Source organism: Lissotriton vulgaris, chromosome 4_1 (assembly GCF_964263255.1).
Source record: "Lissotriton vulgaris chromosome 4_1, aLisVul1.2, whole genome shotgun sequence".
Lineage (NCBI taxonomy): Eukaryota > Metazoa > Chordata > Amphibia > Caudata > Salamandridae > Lissotriton > Lissotriton vulgaris.
In genome coordinates, this window is record NC_141691.1 from 538,615,626 (window position 1) to 538,631,246 (window position 15,621).

The 15,621-nt window shown below is 33.5% G+C and overlaps 13 non-coding genes across 13 annotated transcripts; 6 read left to right on the top strand and 7 right to left on the bottom strand.

Annotated features, from left to right (window-relative positions):
- Positions 1–144: 144 nt before the first annotated feature.
- Positions 145–216, bottom strand: TRNAQ-UUG (transfer RNA glutamine (anticodon UUG)). The gene has a single exon. It is a non-coding gene; the product is annotated as a tRNA-Gln (tRNA).
- A 1,547-nt stretch (positions 217–1,763) lies between these two features.
- Positions 1,764–1,835, top strand: TRNAQ-CUG (transfer RNA glutamine (anticodon CUG)). The gene has a single exon. It is a non-coding gene; the product is annotated as a tRNA-Gln (tRNA).
- An 825-nt stretch (positions 1,836–2,660) lies between these two features.
- TRNAQ-UUG (transfer RNA glutamine (anticodon UUG)) lies at positions 2,661–2,732 on the bottom strand. The gene has a single exon. It is a non-coding gene; the product is annotated as a tRNA-Gln (tRNA).
- Positions 2,733–4,279: 1,547 nt separating this feature from the next.
- On the top strand, positions 4,280–4,351 carry TRNAQ-CUG (transfer RNA glutamine (anticodon CUG)). Its single transcript has one exon. It is a non-coding gene; the product is annotated as a tRNA-Gln (tRNA).
- An 825-nt stretch (positions 4,352–5,176) lies between these two features.
- On the bottom strand, positions 5,177–5,248 carry TRNAQ-UUG (transfer RNA glutamine (anticodon UUG)). Its single transcript has one exon. It is a non-coding gene; the product is annotated as a tRNA-Gln (tRNA).
- A 1,548-nt stretch (positions 5,249–6,796) lies between these two features.
- On the top strand, positions 6,797–6,868 carry TRNAQ-CUG (transfer RNA glutamine (anticodon CUG)). Its single transcript has one exon. It is a non-coding gene; the product is annotated as a tRNA-Gln (tRNA).
- Positions 6,869–7,693: 825 nt separating this feature from the next.
- Positions 7,694–7,765, bottom strand: TRNAQ-UUG (transfer RNA glutamine (anticodon UUG)). The gene has a single exon. It is a non-coding gene; the product is annotated as a tRNA-Gln (tRNA).
- Positions 7,766–9,312: 1,547 nt separating this feature from the next.
- TRNAQ-CUG (transfer RNA glutamine (anticodon CUG)) lies at positions 9,313–9,384 on the top strand. The gene has a single exon. It is a non-coding gene; the product is annotated as a tRNA-Gln (tRNA).
- An 825-nt stretch (positions 9,385–10,209) lies between these two features.
- TRNAQ-UUG (transfer RNA glutamine (anticodon UUG)) lies at positions 10,210–10,281 on the bottom strand. Its single transcript has one exon. It is a non-coding gene; the product is annotated as a tRNA-Gln (tRNA).
- Positions 10,282–11,829: 1,548 nt separating this feature from the next.
- On the top strand, positions 11,830–11,901 carry TRNAQ-CUG (transfer RNA glutamine (anticodon CUG)). The gene has a single exon. It is a non-coding gene; the product is annotated as a tRNA-Gln (tRNA).
- Positions 11,902–12,726: 825 nt separating this feature from the next.
- TRNAQ-UUG (transfer RNA glutamine (anticodon UUG)) lies at positions 12,727–12,798 on the bottom strand. Its single transcript has one exon. It is a non-coding gene; the product is annotated as a tRNA-Gln (tRNA).
- A 1,547-nt stretch (positions 12,799–14,345) lies between these two features.
- On the top strand, positions 14,346–14,417 carry TRNAQ-CUG (transfer RNA glutamine (anticodon CUG)). Its single transcript has one exon. It is a non-coding gene; the product is annotated as a tRNA-Gln (tRNA).
- An 825-nt stretch (positions 14,418–15,242) lies between these two features.
- TRNAQ-UUG (transfer RNA glutamine (anticodon UUG)) lies at positions 15,243–15,314 on the bottom strand. Its single transcript has one exon. It is a non-coding gene; the product is annotated as a tRNA-Gln (tRNA).
- Between the last annotated feature and the right edge of the window lie 307 nt (positions 15,315–15,621).

Genomic DNA, 15,621 nt, shown 5'->3' on the forward strand with positions numbered 1-15,621 from the left:
TTTTCTAAAAGTTCTATCATTTGCTCACATCAAATAGACTTTAAAAATACAATCAATAAATTAATGTTTCACTCTACCCGTGTTAGATTTATGATATTTATGAATACACTTGACAGAAAAAGATTTGGTCATAAGTCATGAAAGTGGTCCCACCGAGATTTGAACTCGGATCCTTGGATTCAAAGTCCAAAGTGCTAACCATTACACCATGGAACCTCCCATGTGACAGGGGAGCAAATTGCTGCAGCAATGTGGACATTTCACATTTTTTATTTTCTACAGTCAAAGACAAACAGAATTACATAACTTTTCTATTCTGTTCAACTTTTGCCTATTGAACTATGTTAGGGAAGGATGTTGCACAAAGGACTCAAGTAACGCTATGACTCTGTTGAACAGTACTTTTTATGTGAGATAAGATTTTGCAATAAAAGATAAGATTCCCCCGTGAATGCAATCTCTTCTGCCAAAATGGAAAGCTCAACCTGGTACAGGTGGGTTGATGGTGTTATGCTTGTCAATCTGGACTCTGAAAACAGGGATCTAAGTACAAAGCTCAGTGGGACTTATCTAAACTTTACGGTTTTTTTTCCATTCAGTTCTTAGAAGTATTAATTGGAAAAACATCTCATTTACTTATAAACTTGTACGTATCAACTTATATGTATGTATCTCCCTATATATCGCTATATGTCTATGTATTTTTATCGGAAAATATAAATATATACATTATAAAAATATGTATAATTAATAGAGGTGAAAATAAAGAACAGTTGTTGCCTCCCCGCATTTGAAACATGAGCTTCTTCTCCTTCCTCTTCTATATGTCCTGAAATTGAGATAGTCACTTTTTAATCAATTTTGATCTAACAGCATAGTTGATTTGTACAAAGCATATCATACGATCTGTGAATAATTCTAAAAAAGAAAATTAGATCAGTACCTTTGAGGCCTCCAAGCAAAAGCTTATATTTCATGATTGCAGATCGACTGTTGAAAATCAGCATGAGAAATGTTTTATTTCACAATTTCCATACTAATATACAAAAAACATTTGTACTATCTGAATGATACCGTCATTGTGGTTCTCTAGGTTTGATTTAAGAACACATCTCTTTCAAAATGTGCTATATTCGCCTTATCAATAGTGTAGAAATCTTCAAAAAGGAATGCTGGGAATCAGCCCTCTGAAATGCATTTGAGAAAAACAGGATAGGATTTTGTAATGTCGCACTATTTTGTGTAGGAATCTGATGTAAAAGTATTATAAAGTTCGTATTTCTGTAACTTGTTCAAGCTGTTGGACATTTTGAAAGGAGTCAACATTTGTCTCGTTCAACCTACTGGTATTGGATTGGAGCTATCAATAACAAAAGATGACAGAAATGTAAAAGGTTGAGATTAGTAAAATAGTACCTCAAAGAATTGGACTGGTACCTTTGCATGCAAAGTCCAAAGTGCCAACCGTTGCTCTTTGGAGCCACCCATGTGAGAGACAGAGAAATGGATGTAGTAGTTTGGAAATGTAGAATGTTTTAATATTCTTCAGTCAAATATGATCATTATTTTGTAAATTGCATGTCCTGATAAATGTTTGCACATTTAACACTGTTATGGAGAATGTAGCTGAAAAGAATCAAATCACATTGTAGCTCTTTACACTATGAGCATTCAACTGAGTTATCTTTTCATCAATGTAAGAAAAGCCCCTGCACTGATGCGCTCTCTTTTGTCTCAATGGAAAAATCCCTCATGTATGGCAGGGTTCCATGGTGTAATGGTTAGCACTCTGGACTCTGAATCCAGCGATCCGAGTTCAAATCTCGGTGGGACCAGCTTGAATTATGAGATTTAATATTTCACTAATTTCTTAGAATTTGGACTTGGAAAAACATAACGTCAAAGTTTTATACTGAAACTTATCAACGTATAAGTATGTATCTATGTACAGATGGCTATATCCATCTAGATAGCGATAATACAATATAAAGAAATGAAAAATTCATAAACATAAGTACTGAAGCTGAAAACTAAAAACTGTTCTTTCCCATCCACAATTTAAGCAAGAGGTTCTTTTCCTTTCTCATCTTTATGATCAGTAATAAGATAGTTAATTTTGCTGATTTCTTATCTGACAACATTCTTAACTTACACAGTGCATTTAATTGTGAATTTCTTTGAAAGAGGAATTCAGATTAATACATTTGACATGTCTTTCGAAAGATTCTACTTTGTGGTTATGGATCTACTTTAGAAAAACAGAGTGTAAATATCTGTGTGTCTTAATTTCAAGATTGTTATTTAAAAGTTCATCTCTTCTGTCCCCAAAATACACAATTTGATTCCTCAAGTTTTCTTTTAATGAAGGCTTTCCAATTTAAAAAGTTCCTTGTTCCCCTTATCAATAACAGTACGATTTATACAAGTAATATCTTGCATCAGCTTCTTGTGATGAGTTGAGAAAACAGAGTCAGCTCACAAAATGTCTCATTATTTTGAGCCATTTTATTTCCATGTTTTCTAAAAGTTCTATCATTTGCTCACATCAAATAGACTTTAAAAATACAATCAATAAATTAATGTTTCACTCTACCCGTGTTAGATTTATGATATTTATGAATACACTTGACAGAAAAAGATTTGGTCATAAGTCACGAAAGTGGTCCCACCGAGATTTGAACTCGGATCCTTGGATTCAAAGTCCAAAGTGCTAACCATTACACCATGGAACCTCCCATGTGACAGGGGAGCAAATTGCTGCAGCAATGTGGACATTTCACATTTTTTATTTTCTACAGTCAAAGACAAACAGAATTACATAACTTTTCTATTCTGTTCAACTTTTGCCTATTGAACTATGTTAGGGAAGGATGTTGCACAAAGGACTCAAGTAACGCTATGACTCTGTTGAACAGTACTTTTTATGTGAGATAAGATTTTGCAATAAAAGATAAGATTCCCCCGTGAATGCAATCTCTTCTGCCAAAATGGAAAGCTCAACCTGGTACAGGTGGGTTGATGGTGTTATGCTTGTCAATCTGGACTCTGAAAACAGGGATCTAAGTACAAAGCTCAGTGGGACTTATCTAAACTTTACGATTTTTTTTCCATTCAGTTCTTAGAAGTATTAATTGGAAAAACATCTCATTTACTTATAAACTTGTACGTATCAACTTATATGTATGTATCTCCCTATATATCGCTATATGTCTATGTATTTTTATCGGAAAATATAAATATATACATTATAAAAATATGTATAATTAATAGAGGTGAAAATAAAGAACAGTTGTTGCCTCCCCGCATTTGAAACATGAGCTTCTTCTCCTTCCTCTTCTATATGTCCTGAAATTGAGATAGTCACTTTTTAATCAATTTTGATCTAACAGCATAGTTGATTTGTACAAAGCATATCATACGATCTGTGAATAATTCTAAAAAAGAAAATTAGATCAGTACCTTTGAGGCCTCCAAGCAAAAGCTTATATTTCATGATTGCAGATCGACTGTTGAAAATCAGCATGAGAAATGTTTTATTTCACAATTTCCATACTAATATACAAAAAACATTTGTACTATCTGAATGATACCGTCATTGTGGTTCTCTAGGTTTGATTTAAGAACACATCTCTTTCAAAATGTGCTATATTCGCCTTATCAATAGTGTAGAAATCTTCAAAAAGGAATGCTGGGAATCAGCCCTCTGAAATGCATTTGAGAAAAACAGGATAGGATTTTGTAATGTCGCACTATTTTGTGTAGGAATCTGATGTAAAAGTATTATAAAGTTCGTATTTCTGTAACTTGTTCAAGCTGTTGGACATTTTGAAAGGAGTCAACATTTGTCTCGTTCAACCTACTGGTATTGGATTGGAGCTATCAATAACAAAAGATGACAGAAATATAAAAGGTTGAGATTAGTAAAATAGTACCTCAAAGAATTGGACTGGTACCTTTGCATGCAAAGTCCAAAGTGCCAACCGTTGCTCTTTGGAGCCACCCATGTGAGAGACAGAGAAATGGATGTAGTAGTTTGGAAATGTAGAATGTTTTAATATTCTTCAGTCAAATATGATCATTATTTTGTAAATTGCATGTCCTGATAAACGTTTGCACATTTAACACTGTTATGGAGAATGTAGCTGAAAAGAATCAAATCACATTGTAGCTCTTTACACTATGAGCATTCAACTGAGTTATCTTTTCATCAATGTAAGAAAAGCCCCTGCACTGATGCGCTCTCTTTTGTCTCAATGGAAAAATCCCTCATGTATGGCAGGGTTCCATGGTGTAATGGTTAGCACTCTGGACTCTGAATCCAGCGATCCGAGTTCAAATCTCGGTGGGACCTGCTTGAATTATGAGATTTAATATTTCACTAATTTCTTAGAATTTGGACTTGGAAAAACATAACGTCAAAGTTTTATACTGTAACTTATCAACGTATAAGTATGTATCTATGTACAGATGGCTATATCCATCTAGATAGCGATAATACAATATAAAGAAATGAAAAATTCATAAACATAAGTACTGAAGCTGAAAACTAAAAACTGTTCTTTCCCATCCACAATTTAAGCAAGAGGTTCTTTTCCTTTCTCATCTTTATGATCAGTAATAAGATAGTTAATTTTGCTGATTTCTTATCTGACAACATTCTTAACTTACACAGTGCATTTAATTGTGAATTTCTTTGAAAGAGGAATTCAGATTAATACATTTGACATGTCTTTCGAAAGATTCTACTTTGTGGTTATGGATCTACTTTAGAAAAACAGAGTGTAAATATCTGTGTGTCTTAATTTCAAGATTGTTATTTAAAAGTTCATCTCTTCTGTCCCCAAAATACACAATTTGATTCCTCAAGTTTTCTTTTAATGAAGGCTTTCCAATTAAAAAAGTTCCTTGTTCCCCTTATCAATAACAGTAAGATTTAAACAAGTAATATCTTGCATCAGCCTCTTGTGATGAGTTGAGAAAACAGAGTCAGCTCACAAAATGTCTCATTATTTTGAGCCATTTTATTTCCAGGTTTTCTAAAAGTTCTATCATTTGCTCACATCAAATAGACTTTAAAAATACAATCAATAAATTAATGTTTCACTCTACCCGTGTTAGATTTATGATATTTATGAATACACTTGACAGAAAAAGATTTGGTCATAAGTCATGAAAGTGGTCCCACCGAGATTTGAACTCGGATCCTTGGATTCAAAGTCCAAAGTGCTAACCATTACACCATGGAACCTCCCATGTGACAGGGGAGCAAATTGCTGCAGCAATGTGGACATTTCAAATTTTTTATTTTCTACAGTCAAAGACAAACAGAATTACATAACTTTTCTATTCTGTTCAACTTTTGCCTATTGAACTATGTTAGGGAAGGATGTTGCACAAAGGACTCAAGTAACGCTATGACTCTGTTGAACAGTACTTTTTATGTGAGATAAGATTTTGCAATAAAAGATAAGATTCCCCCGTGAATGCAATCTCTTCTGCCAAAATGGAAAGCTCAACCTGGTACAGGTGGGTTGATGGTGTTATGCTTGTCAATCTGGACTCTGAAAACAGGGATCTAAGTACAAAGCTCAGTGGGACTTATCTAAACTTTACGTTTTTTTTTCCATTCAGTTCTTAGAAGTATTAATTGGAAAAACATCTCATTTACTTATAAACTTGTACGTATCAACTTATATGTATGTATCTCCCTATATATCGCTATATGTCTATGTATTTTTATCGGAAAATATAAATATATACATTATAAAAATATGTATAATTAATAGAGGTGAAAATAAAGAACAGTTGTTGCCTCTCCGCATTTGAAACATGAGCTTCTTCTCCTTCCTCTTCTATATGTCCTGAAATTGAGATAGTCACTTTTTAATCAATTTTGACCTAACAGCATAGTTGATTTGTACAAAGCATATCATACGATCTGTGAATAATTCTAAAAAAAGAAAATTAGATCAGTACCTTTGAGGCCTCCAAGCAAAAGCTTATATTTCATGATTGCAGATCGACTGTTGAAAATCAGCATGAGAAATGTTTTATTTCACAATTTCCATACTAATATACAAAAAACATTTGTACTATCTGAATGATACCGTCATTGTGGTTCTCTAGGTTTGATTTAAGAACACATCTCTTTCAAAATGTGCTATATTCGCCTTATCAATAGTGTAGAAATCTTCAAAAAGGAATGCTGGGAATCAGCCCTCTGAAATGCATTTGAGAAAAACAGGATAGGATTTTGTAATGTCGCACTATTTTGTGTAGGAATCTGATGTAAAAGTATTATAAAGTTCGTATTTCTGTAACTTGTTCAAGCTGTTGGACATTTTGAAAGGAGTCAACATTTGTCTCGTTCAACCTACTGGTATTGGATTGGAGCTATCAATAACAAAAGATGACAGAAATATAAAAGGTTGAGATTAGTAAAATAGTACCTCAAAGAATTGGACTGGTACCTTTGCATGCAAAGTCCAAAGTGCCAACCGTTGCTCTTTGGAGCCACCCATGTGAGAGACAGAGAAATGGATGTAGTAGTTTGGAAATGTAGAATGTTTTAATATTCTTCAGTCAAATATGATCATTATTTTGTAAATTGCATGTCCTGATAAACGTTTGCACATTTAACACTGTTATGGAGAATGTAGCTGAAAAGAATCAAATCACATTGTAGCTCTTTACACTATGAGCATTCAACTGAGTTATCTTTTCATCAATGTAAGAAAAGCCCCTGCACTGATGCGCTCTCTTTTGTCTCAATGGAAAAATCCCTCATGTATGGCAGGGTTCCATGGTGTAATGGTTAGCACTCTGGACTCTGAATCCAGCGATCCGAGTTCAAATCTCGGTGGGACCTGCTTGAATTATGAGATTTAATATTTCACTAATTTCTTAGAATTTGGACTTGGAAAAACATAACGTCAAAGTTTTATACTGTAACTTATCAACGTATAAGTATGTATCTATGTACAGATGGCTATATCCATCTAGATAGCGATAATACAATATAAAGAAATGAAAAATTCATAAACATAAGTACTGAAGCTGAAAACTAAAAACTGTTCTTTCCCATCCACAATTTAAGCAAGAGGTTCTTTTCCTTTCTCATCTTTATGATCAGTAATAAGATAGTTAATTTTGCTGATTTCTTATCTGACAACATTCTTAACTTACACAGTGCATTTAATTGTGAATTTCTTTGAAAGAGGAATTCAGATTAATACATTTGACATGTCTTTCGAAAGATTCTACTTTGTGGTTATGGATCTACTTTAGAAAAACAGAGTGTAAATATCTGTGTGTCTTAATTTCAAGATTGTTATTTAAAAGTTCATCTCTTCTGTCCCCAAAATACACAATTTGATTCCTCAAGTTTTCTTTTAATGAAGGCTTTCCAATTAAAAAAGTTCCTTGTTCCCCTTATCAATAACAGTAAGATTTAAACAAGTAATATCTTGCATCAGCCTCTTGTGATGAGTTGAGAAAACAGAGTCAGCTCACAAAATGTCTCATTATTTTGAGCCATTGTATTTCCAGGTTTTCTAAAAGTTCTATCATTTGCTCACATCAAATAGACTTTAAAAATACAATCAATAAATTAATGTTTCACTCTACCCGTGTTAGATTTATGATATTTATGAATACACTTGACAGAAAAAGATTTGGTCATAAGTCATGAAAGTGGTCCCACCGAGATTTGAACTCGGATCCTTGGATTCAAAGTCCAAAGTGCTAACCATTACACCATGGAACCTCCCATGTGACAGGGGAGCAAATTGCTGCAGCAATGTGGACATTTCAAATTTTTTATTTTCTACAGTCAAAGACAAACAGAATTACATAACTTTTCTATTCTGTTCAACTTTTGCCTATTGAACTATGTTAGGGAAGGATGTTGCACAAAGGACTCAAGTAACGCTATGACTCTGTTGAACAGTACTTTTTATGTGAGATACGATTTTGCAATAAAAGATAAGATTCCCCCGTGAATGCAATCTCTTCTGCCAAAATGGAAAGCTCAACCTGGTACAGGTGGGTTGATGGTGTTATGCTTGTCAATCTGGACTCTGAAAACAGGGATCTAAGTACAAAGCTCAGTGGGACTTATCTAAACTTTACGATTTTTTTTCCATTCAGTTCTTAGAAGTATTAATTGGAAAAACATCTCATTTACTTATAAACTTGTACGTATCAACTTATATGTATGTATCTCCCTATATATCGCTATATGTCTATGTATTTTTATCGGAAAATATAAATATATACATTATAAAAATACGTATAATTAATAGAGGTGAAAATAATGAACAGTTGTTGCCTCTCCGCATTTGAAACATGAGCTTCTTCTCCTTCCTCTTCTATATGTCCTGAAATTGAGATAGTCACTTTTTAATCAATTTTGATCTAACAGCATAGTTGATTTGTACAAAGCATATCATACGATCTGTGAATAATTCTAAAAAAGAAAATTAGATCAGTACCTTTGAGGCCTCCAAGCAAAAGCTTATATTTCATGATTGCAGATCGACTGTTGAAAATCAGCATGAGAAATGTTTTATTTCACAATTTCCATACTAATATACAAAAAACATTTGTACTATCTGAATGATACCGTCATTGTGGTTCTCTAGGTTTGATTTAAGAACACATCTCTTTCAGAATGTGCTATATTCGCCTTATCAATAGTGTGGAAATCTTCAAAAAGGAATGCTGGGAATCAGCCCTCTGAAATGCATTTGAGAAAAACAGGATAGGATTTTGTAATGTCGCACTATTTTGTGTAGGAATCTGATGTAAAAGTATTATGAAGTTCGTATTTCTGTAACTTGTTCAAGCTGTTGGACATTTTGAAAGGAGTCAACATTTGTCTCTTTCAACGTACTGGTATTGGATTGGAGCTATCAATAACAAAAGATGACAGAAATGTAAAAGGTCGAGATTAGTAAAATAGTACCTCAAAGAATTGGACTGGTACCTTTGCATGCAAAGTCCAAAGTGCCAACCGTTGCTCTTTGGAGCCACCCATGTGAGAGACAGAGAAATGGATGTAGTAGTTTGGAAATGTAGAATGTTTTAATATTCTTCAGTCAAATATGATCATTATTTTGTAAATTGCATGTCCTGATAAACGTTTGCACATTTAACACTGTTATGGAGAATGTAGCTGAAAAGAATCAAATCACATTGTAGCTCTTTACACTATGAGCATTCAACTGAGTTATCTTTTCATCAATGTAAGAAAAGCCCCTGCACTGATGCGCTCTCTTTTGTCTCAATGGAAAAATCCCTCATGTATGGCAGGGTTCCATGGTGTAATGGTTAGCACTCTGGACTCTGAATCCAGCGATCCGAGTTCAAATCTCGGTGGGACCTGCTTGAATTATGAGATTTAATATTTCACTAATTTCTTAGAATTTGGACTTGGAAAAACATAACGTCAAAGTTTTATACTGAAACTTATCAACGTATAAGTATGTATCTATGTACAGATGGCTATATCCATCTAGATAGCGATAATACAATATAAAGAAATGAATTATTCATAAACATAAGTACTGAAGCTGAAAACTAAAAACTGTTCTTTCCCATCCACAATTTAAGCAAGAGGTTCTTTTCCTTTCTCATCTTTATGATCAGTAATAAGATAGTTAATTTTGCTGATTTCTTATCTGACAACATTCTTAACTTACACATTGCATTTAATTGTGAATTTCTTTGAAAGAGGAATTCAGATTAATACATTTGACATGTCTTTCGAAAGATTCTACTTTGTGGTTATGGATCTACTTTAGAAAAACAGAGTGTAAATATCTGTGTGTCTTAATTTCAAGATTGTTATTTAAAAGTTCATCTCTTCTGTCCCCAAAATACACAATTTGATTCCTCAAGTTTTCTTTTAATGAAGGCTTTCCAATTTAAAAAGTTCCTTGTTCCCCTTATCAATAACAGTAAGATTTAAACAAGTAATATCTTGCATCAGCCTCTTGTGATGAGTTGAGAAAACAGAGTCAGCTCACAAAATGTCTCATTATTTTGAGCCATTTTATTTCCAGGTTTTCTAAAAGTTCTATCATTTGCTCACATCAAATAGACTTTAAAAATACAATCAATAAATTAATGTTTCACTCTACCCGTGTTAGATTTATGATATTTATGAATACACTTGACAGAAAAAGATTTGGTCATAAGTCATGAAAGTGGTCCCACCGAGATTTGAACTCGGATCCTTGGATTCAAAGTCCAAAGTGCTAACCATTACACCATGGAACCTCCCATGTGACAGGGGAGCAAATTGCTGCAGCAATGTGGACATTTCAAATTTTTTATTTTCTACAGTCAAAGACAAACAGAATTACATAACTTTTCTATTCTGTTCAACTTTTGCCTATTGAACTATGTTAGGGAAGGATGTTGCACAAAGGACTCAAGTAACGCTATGACTCTGTTGAACAGTACTTTTTATGTGAGATAAGATTTTGCAATAAAAGATAAGATTCCCCCGTGAATGCAATCTCTTCTGCCAAAATGGAAAGCTCAACCTGGTACAGGTGGGTTGATGGTGTTATGCTTGTCAATCTGGACTCTGAAAACAGGGATCTAAGTACAAAGCTCAGTGGGACTTATCTAAACTTTACGTTTTTTTTTCCATTCAGTTCTTAGAAGTATTAATTGGAAAAACATCTCATTTACTTATAAACTTGTACGTATCAACTTATATGTATGTATCTCCCTATATATCGCTATATGTCTATGTATTTTTATCGGAAAATATAAATATATACATTATAAAAATATGTATAATTAATAGAGGTGAAAATAAAGAACAGTTGTTGCCTCTCCGCATTTGAAACATGAGCTTCTTCTCCTTCCTCTTCTATATGTCCTGAAATTGAGATAGTCACTTTTTAATCAATTTTGACCTAACAGCATAGTTGATTTGTACAAAGCATATCATACGATCTGTGAATAATTCTAAAAAAAGAAAATTAGATCAGTACCTTTGAGGCCTCCAAGCAAAAGCTTATATTTCATGATTGCAGATCGACTGTTGAAAATCAGCATGAGAAATGTTTTATTTCACAATTTCCATACTAATATACAAAAAACATTTGTACTATCTGAATGATACCGTCATTGTGGTTCTCTAGGTTTGATTTAAGAACACATCTCTTTCAAAATGTGCTATATTCGCCTTATCAATAGTGTAGAAATCTTCAAAAAGGAATGCTGGGAATCAGCCCTCTGAAATGCATTTGAGAAAAACAGGATAGGATTTTGTAATGTCGCACTATTTTGTGTAGGAATCTGATGTAAAAGTATTATAAAGTTCGTATTTCTGTAACTTGTTCAAGCTGTTGGACATTTTGAAAGGAGTCAACATTTGTCTCGTTCAACCTACTGGTATTGGATTGGAGCTATCAATAACAAAAGATGACAGAAATATAAAAGGTTGAGATTAGTAAAATAGTACCTCAAAGAATTGGACTGGTACCTTTGCATGCAAAGTCCAAAGTGCCAACCGTTGCTCTTTGGAGCCACCCATGTGAGAGACAGAGAAATGGATGTAGTAGTTTGGAAATGTAGAATGTTTTAATATTCTTCAGTCAAATATGATCATTATTTTGTAAATTGCATGTCCTGATAAACGTTTGCACATTTAACACTGTTATGGAGAATGTAGCTGAAAAGAATCAAATCACATTGTAGCTCTTTACACTATGAGCATTCAACTGAGTTATCTTTTCATCAATGTAAGAAAAGCCCCTGCACTGATGCGCTCTCTTTTGTCTCAATGGAAAAATCCCTCATGTATGGCAGGGTTCCATGGTGTAATGGTTAGCACTCTGGACTCTGAATCCAGCGATCCGAGTTCAAATCTCGGTGGGACCTGCTTGAATTATGAGATTTAATATTTCACTAATTTCTTAGAATTTGGACTTGGAAAAACATAACGTCAAAGTTTTATACTGTAACTTATCAACGTATAAGTATGTATCTATGTACAGATGGCTATATCCATCTAGATAGCGATAATACAATATAAAGAAATGAAAAATTCATAAACATAAGTACTGAAGCTGAAAACTAAAAACTGTTCTTTCCCATCCACAATTTAAGCAAGAGGTTCTTTTCCTTTCTCATCTTTATGATCAGTAATAAGATAGTTAATTTTGCTGATTTCTTATCTGACAACATTCTTAACTTACACAGTGCATTTAATTGTGAATTTCTTTGAAAGAGGAATTCAGATTAATACATTTGACATGTCTTTCGAAAGATTCTACTTTGTGGTTATGGATCTACTTTAGAAAAACAGAGTGTAAATATCTGTGTGTCTTAATTTCAAGATTGTTATTTAAAAGTTCATCTCTTCTGTCCCCAAAATACACAATTTGATTCCTCAAGTTTTCTTTTAATGAAGGCTTTCCAATTAAAAAAGTTCCTTGTTCCCCTTATCAATAACAGTAAGATTTAAACAAGTAATATCTTGCATCAGCCTCTTGTGATGAGTTGAGAAAACAGAGTCAGCTCACAAAATGTCTCATTATTTTGAGCCATTGTATTTCCAGGTTTTCTAAAAGTTCTATCATTTGCTCACATCAAATAGACTTTAAAAATACAATCAATAAATTAATGTTTCACTCTACCCGTGTTAGATTTATGATATTTATGAATACACTTGACAGAAAAAGATTTGGTCATAAGTCATGAAAGTGGTCCCACCGAGATTTGAACTCGGATCCTTGGATTCAAAGTCCAAAGTGCTAACCATTACACCATGGAACCTCCCATGTGACAGGGGAGCAAATTGCTGCAGCAATGTGGACATTTCAAATTTTTTATTTTCTACAGTCAAAGACAAACAGAATTACATAACTTTTCTATTCTGTTCAACTTTTGCCTATTGAACTATGTTAGGGAAGGATGTTGCACAAAGGACTCAAGTAACGCTATGACTCTGTTGAACAGTACTTTTTATGTGAGATACGATTTTGCAATAAAAGATAAGATTCCCCCGTGAATGCAATCTCTTCTGCCAAAATGGAAAGCTCAACCTGGTACAGGTGGGTTGATGGTGTTATGCTTGTCAATCTGGACTCTGAAAACAGGGATCTAAGTACAAAGCTCAGTGGGACTTATCTAAACTTTACGATTTTTTTTCCATTCAGTTCTTAGAAGTATTAATTGGAAAAACATCTCATTTACTTATAAACTTGTACGTATCAACTTATATGTATGTATCTCCCTATATATCGCTATATGTCTATGTATTTTTATCGGAAAATATAAATATATACATTATAAAAATACGTATAATTAATAGAGGTGAAAATAATGAACAGTTGTTGCCTCTCCGCATTTGAAACATGAGCTTCTTCTCCTTCCTCTTCTATATGTCCTGAAATTGAGATAGTCACTTTTTAATCAATTTTGATCTAACAGCATAGTTGATTTGTACAAAGCATATCATACGATCTGTGAATAATTCTAAAAAAGAAAATTAGATCAGTACCTTTGAGGCCTCCAAGCAAAAGCTTATATTTCATGATTGCAGATCGACTGTTGAAAATCAGCATGAGAAATGTTTTATTTCACAATTTCCATACTAATATACAAAAAACATTTGTACTATCTGAATGATACCGTCATTGTGGTTCTCTAGGTTTGATTTAAGAACACATCTCTTTCAGAATGTGCTATATTCGCCTTATCAATAGTGTGGAAATCTTCAAAAAGGAATGCTGGGAATCAGCCCTCTGAAATGCATTTGAGAAAAACAGGATAGGATTTTGTAATGTCGCACTATTTTGTGTAGGAATCTGATGTAAAAGTATTATGAAGTTCGTATTTCTGTAACTTGTTCAAGCTGTTGGACATTTTGAAAGGAGTCAACATTTGTCTCTTTCAACGTACTGGTATTGGATTGGAGCTATCAATAACAAAAGATGACAGAAATGTAAAAGGTCGAGATTAGTAAAATAGTACCTCAAAGAATTGGACTGGTACCTTTGCATGCAAAGTCCAAAGTGCCAACCGTTGCTCTTTGGAGCCACCCATGTGAGAGACAGAGAAATGGATGTAGTAGTTTGGAAATGTAGAATGTTTTAATATTCTTCAGTCAAATATGATCATTATTTTGTAAATTGCATGTCCTGATAAACGTTTGCACATTTAACACTGTTATGGAGAATGTAGCTGAAAAGAATCAAATCACATTGTAGCTCTTTACACTATGAGCATTCAACTGAGTTATCTTTTCATCAATGTAAGAAAAGCCCCTGCACTGATGCGCTCTCTTTTGTCTCAATGGAAAAATCCCTCATGTATGGCAGGGTTCCATGGTGTAATGGTTAGCACTCTGGACTCTGAATCCAGCGATCCGAGTTCAAATCTCGGTGGGACCTGCTTGAATTATGAGATTTAATATTTCACTAATTTCTTAGAATTTGGACTTGGAAAAACATAACGTCAAAGTTTTATACTGAAACTTATCAACGTATAAGTATGTATCTATGTACAGATGGCTATATCCATCTAGATAGCGATAATACAATATAAAGAAATGAATTATTCATAAACATAAGTACTGAAGCTGAAAACTAAAAACTGTTCTTTCCCATCCACAATTTAAGCAAGAGGTTCTTTTCCTTTCTCATCTTTATGATCAGTAATAAGATAGTTAATTTTGCTGATTTCTTATCTGACAACATTCTTAACTTACACATTGCATTTAATTGTGAATTTCTTTGAAAGAGGAATTCAGATTAATACATTTGACATGTCTTTCGAAAGATTCTACTTTGTGGTTATGGATCTACTTTAGAAAAACAGAGTGTAAATATCTGTGTGTCTTAATTTCAAGATTGTTATTTAAAAGTTCATCTCTTCTGTCCCCAAAATACACAATTTGATTCCTCAAGTTTTCTTTTAATGAAGGCTTTCCAATTTAAAAAGTTCCTTGTTCCCCTTATCAATAACAGTAAGATTTAAACAAGTAATATCTTGCATCAGCTTCTTGTGATGAGTTGAGAAAACAGAGTCAGCTCACAAAATGTCTCATTATTTTGAGCCATTTTATTTCCATGTTTTCTAAAAGTTCTATCATTTGCTCACATCAAATAGACTTTAAAAATACAATCAATAAATTCATGTTTCACTCTACCCGTGTTAGATTTATGATATTTATGAATACACTTGACAGAAAAAGATTTGGTCATAAGTCATGAAAGTGGTCCCACTGAGATTTGAACTCGGATCCTTGGATTCAAAGTCCAAAGTGCTAACCATTACACCATGGAACCTCCCATGTGACAGGGGAGCAAATTGCTGCAGCAATGTGGACATTTCACATTTTTTATTTTCTACAGTCAAAGACAAACAGAATTACATAACTTTTCTATTCTGTTCAACTTTTGCCTATTGAACTATGTTAGGGAAGGATGTTGCACAAAGGACTCAAGTAACGCTATGACTCTGTTGAACAGTACTTTTTATGTGAGATAAGATTTTGCAATAAAAGATAAGATTCCCCCGTGAATGCAATCTCTTCTGCCAAAATGGAAAGCTCAACCTGGTACAGGTGGGTTGATGGTGTTATGCTTGTCAATC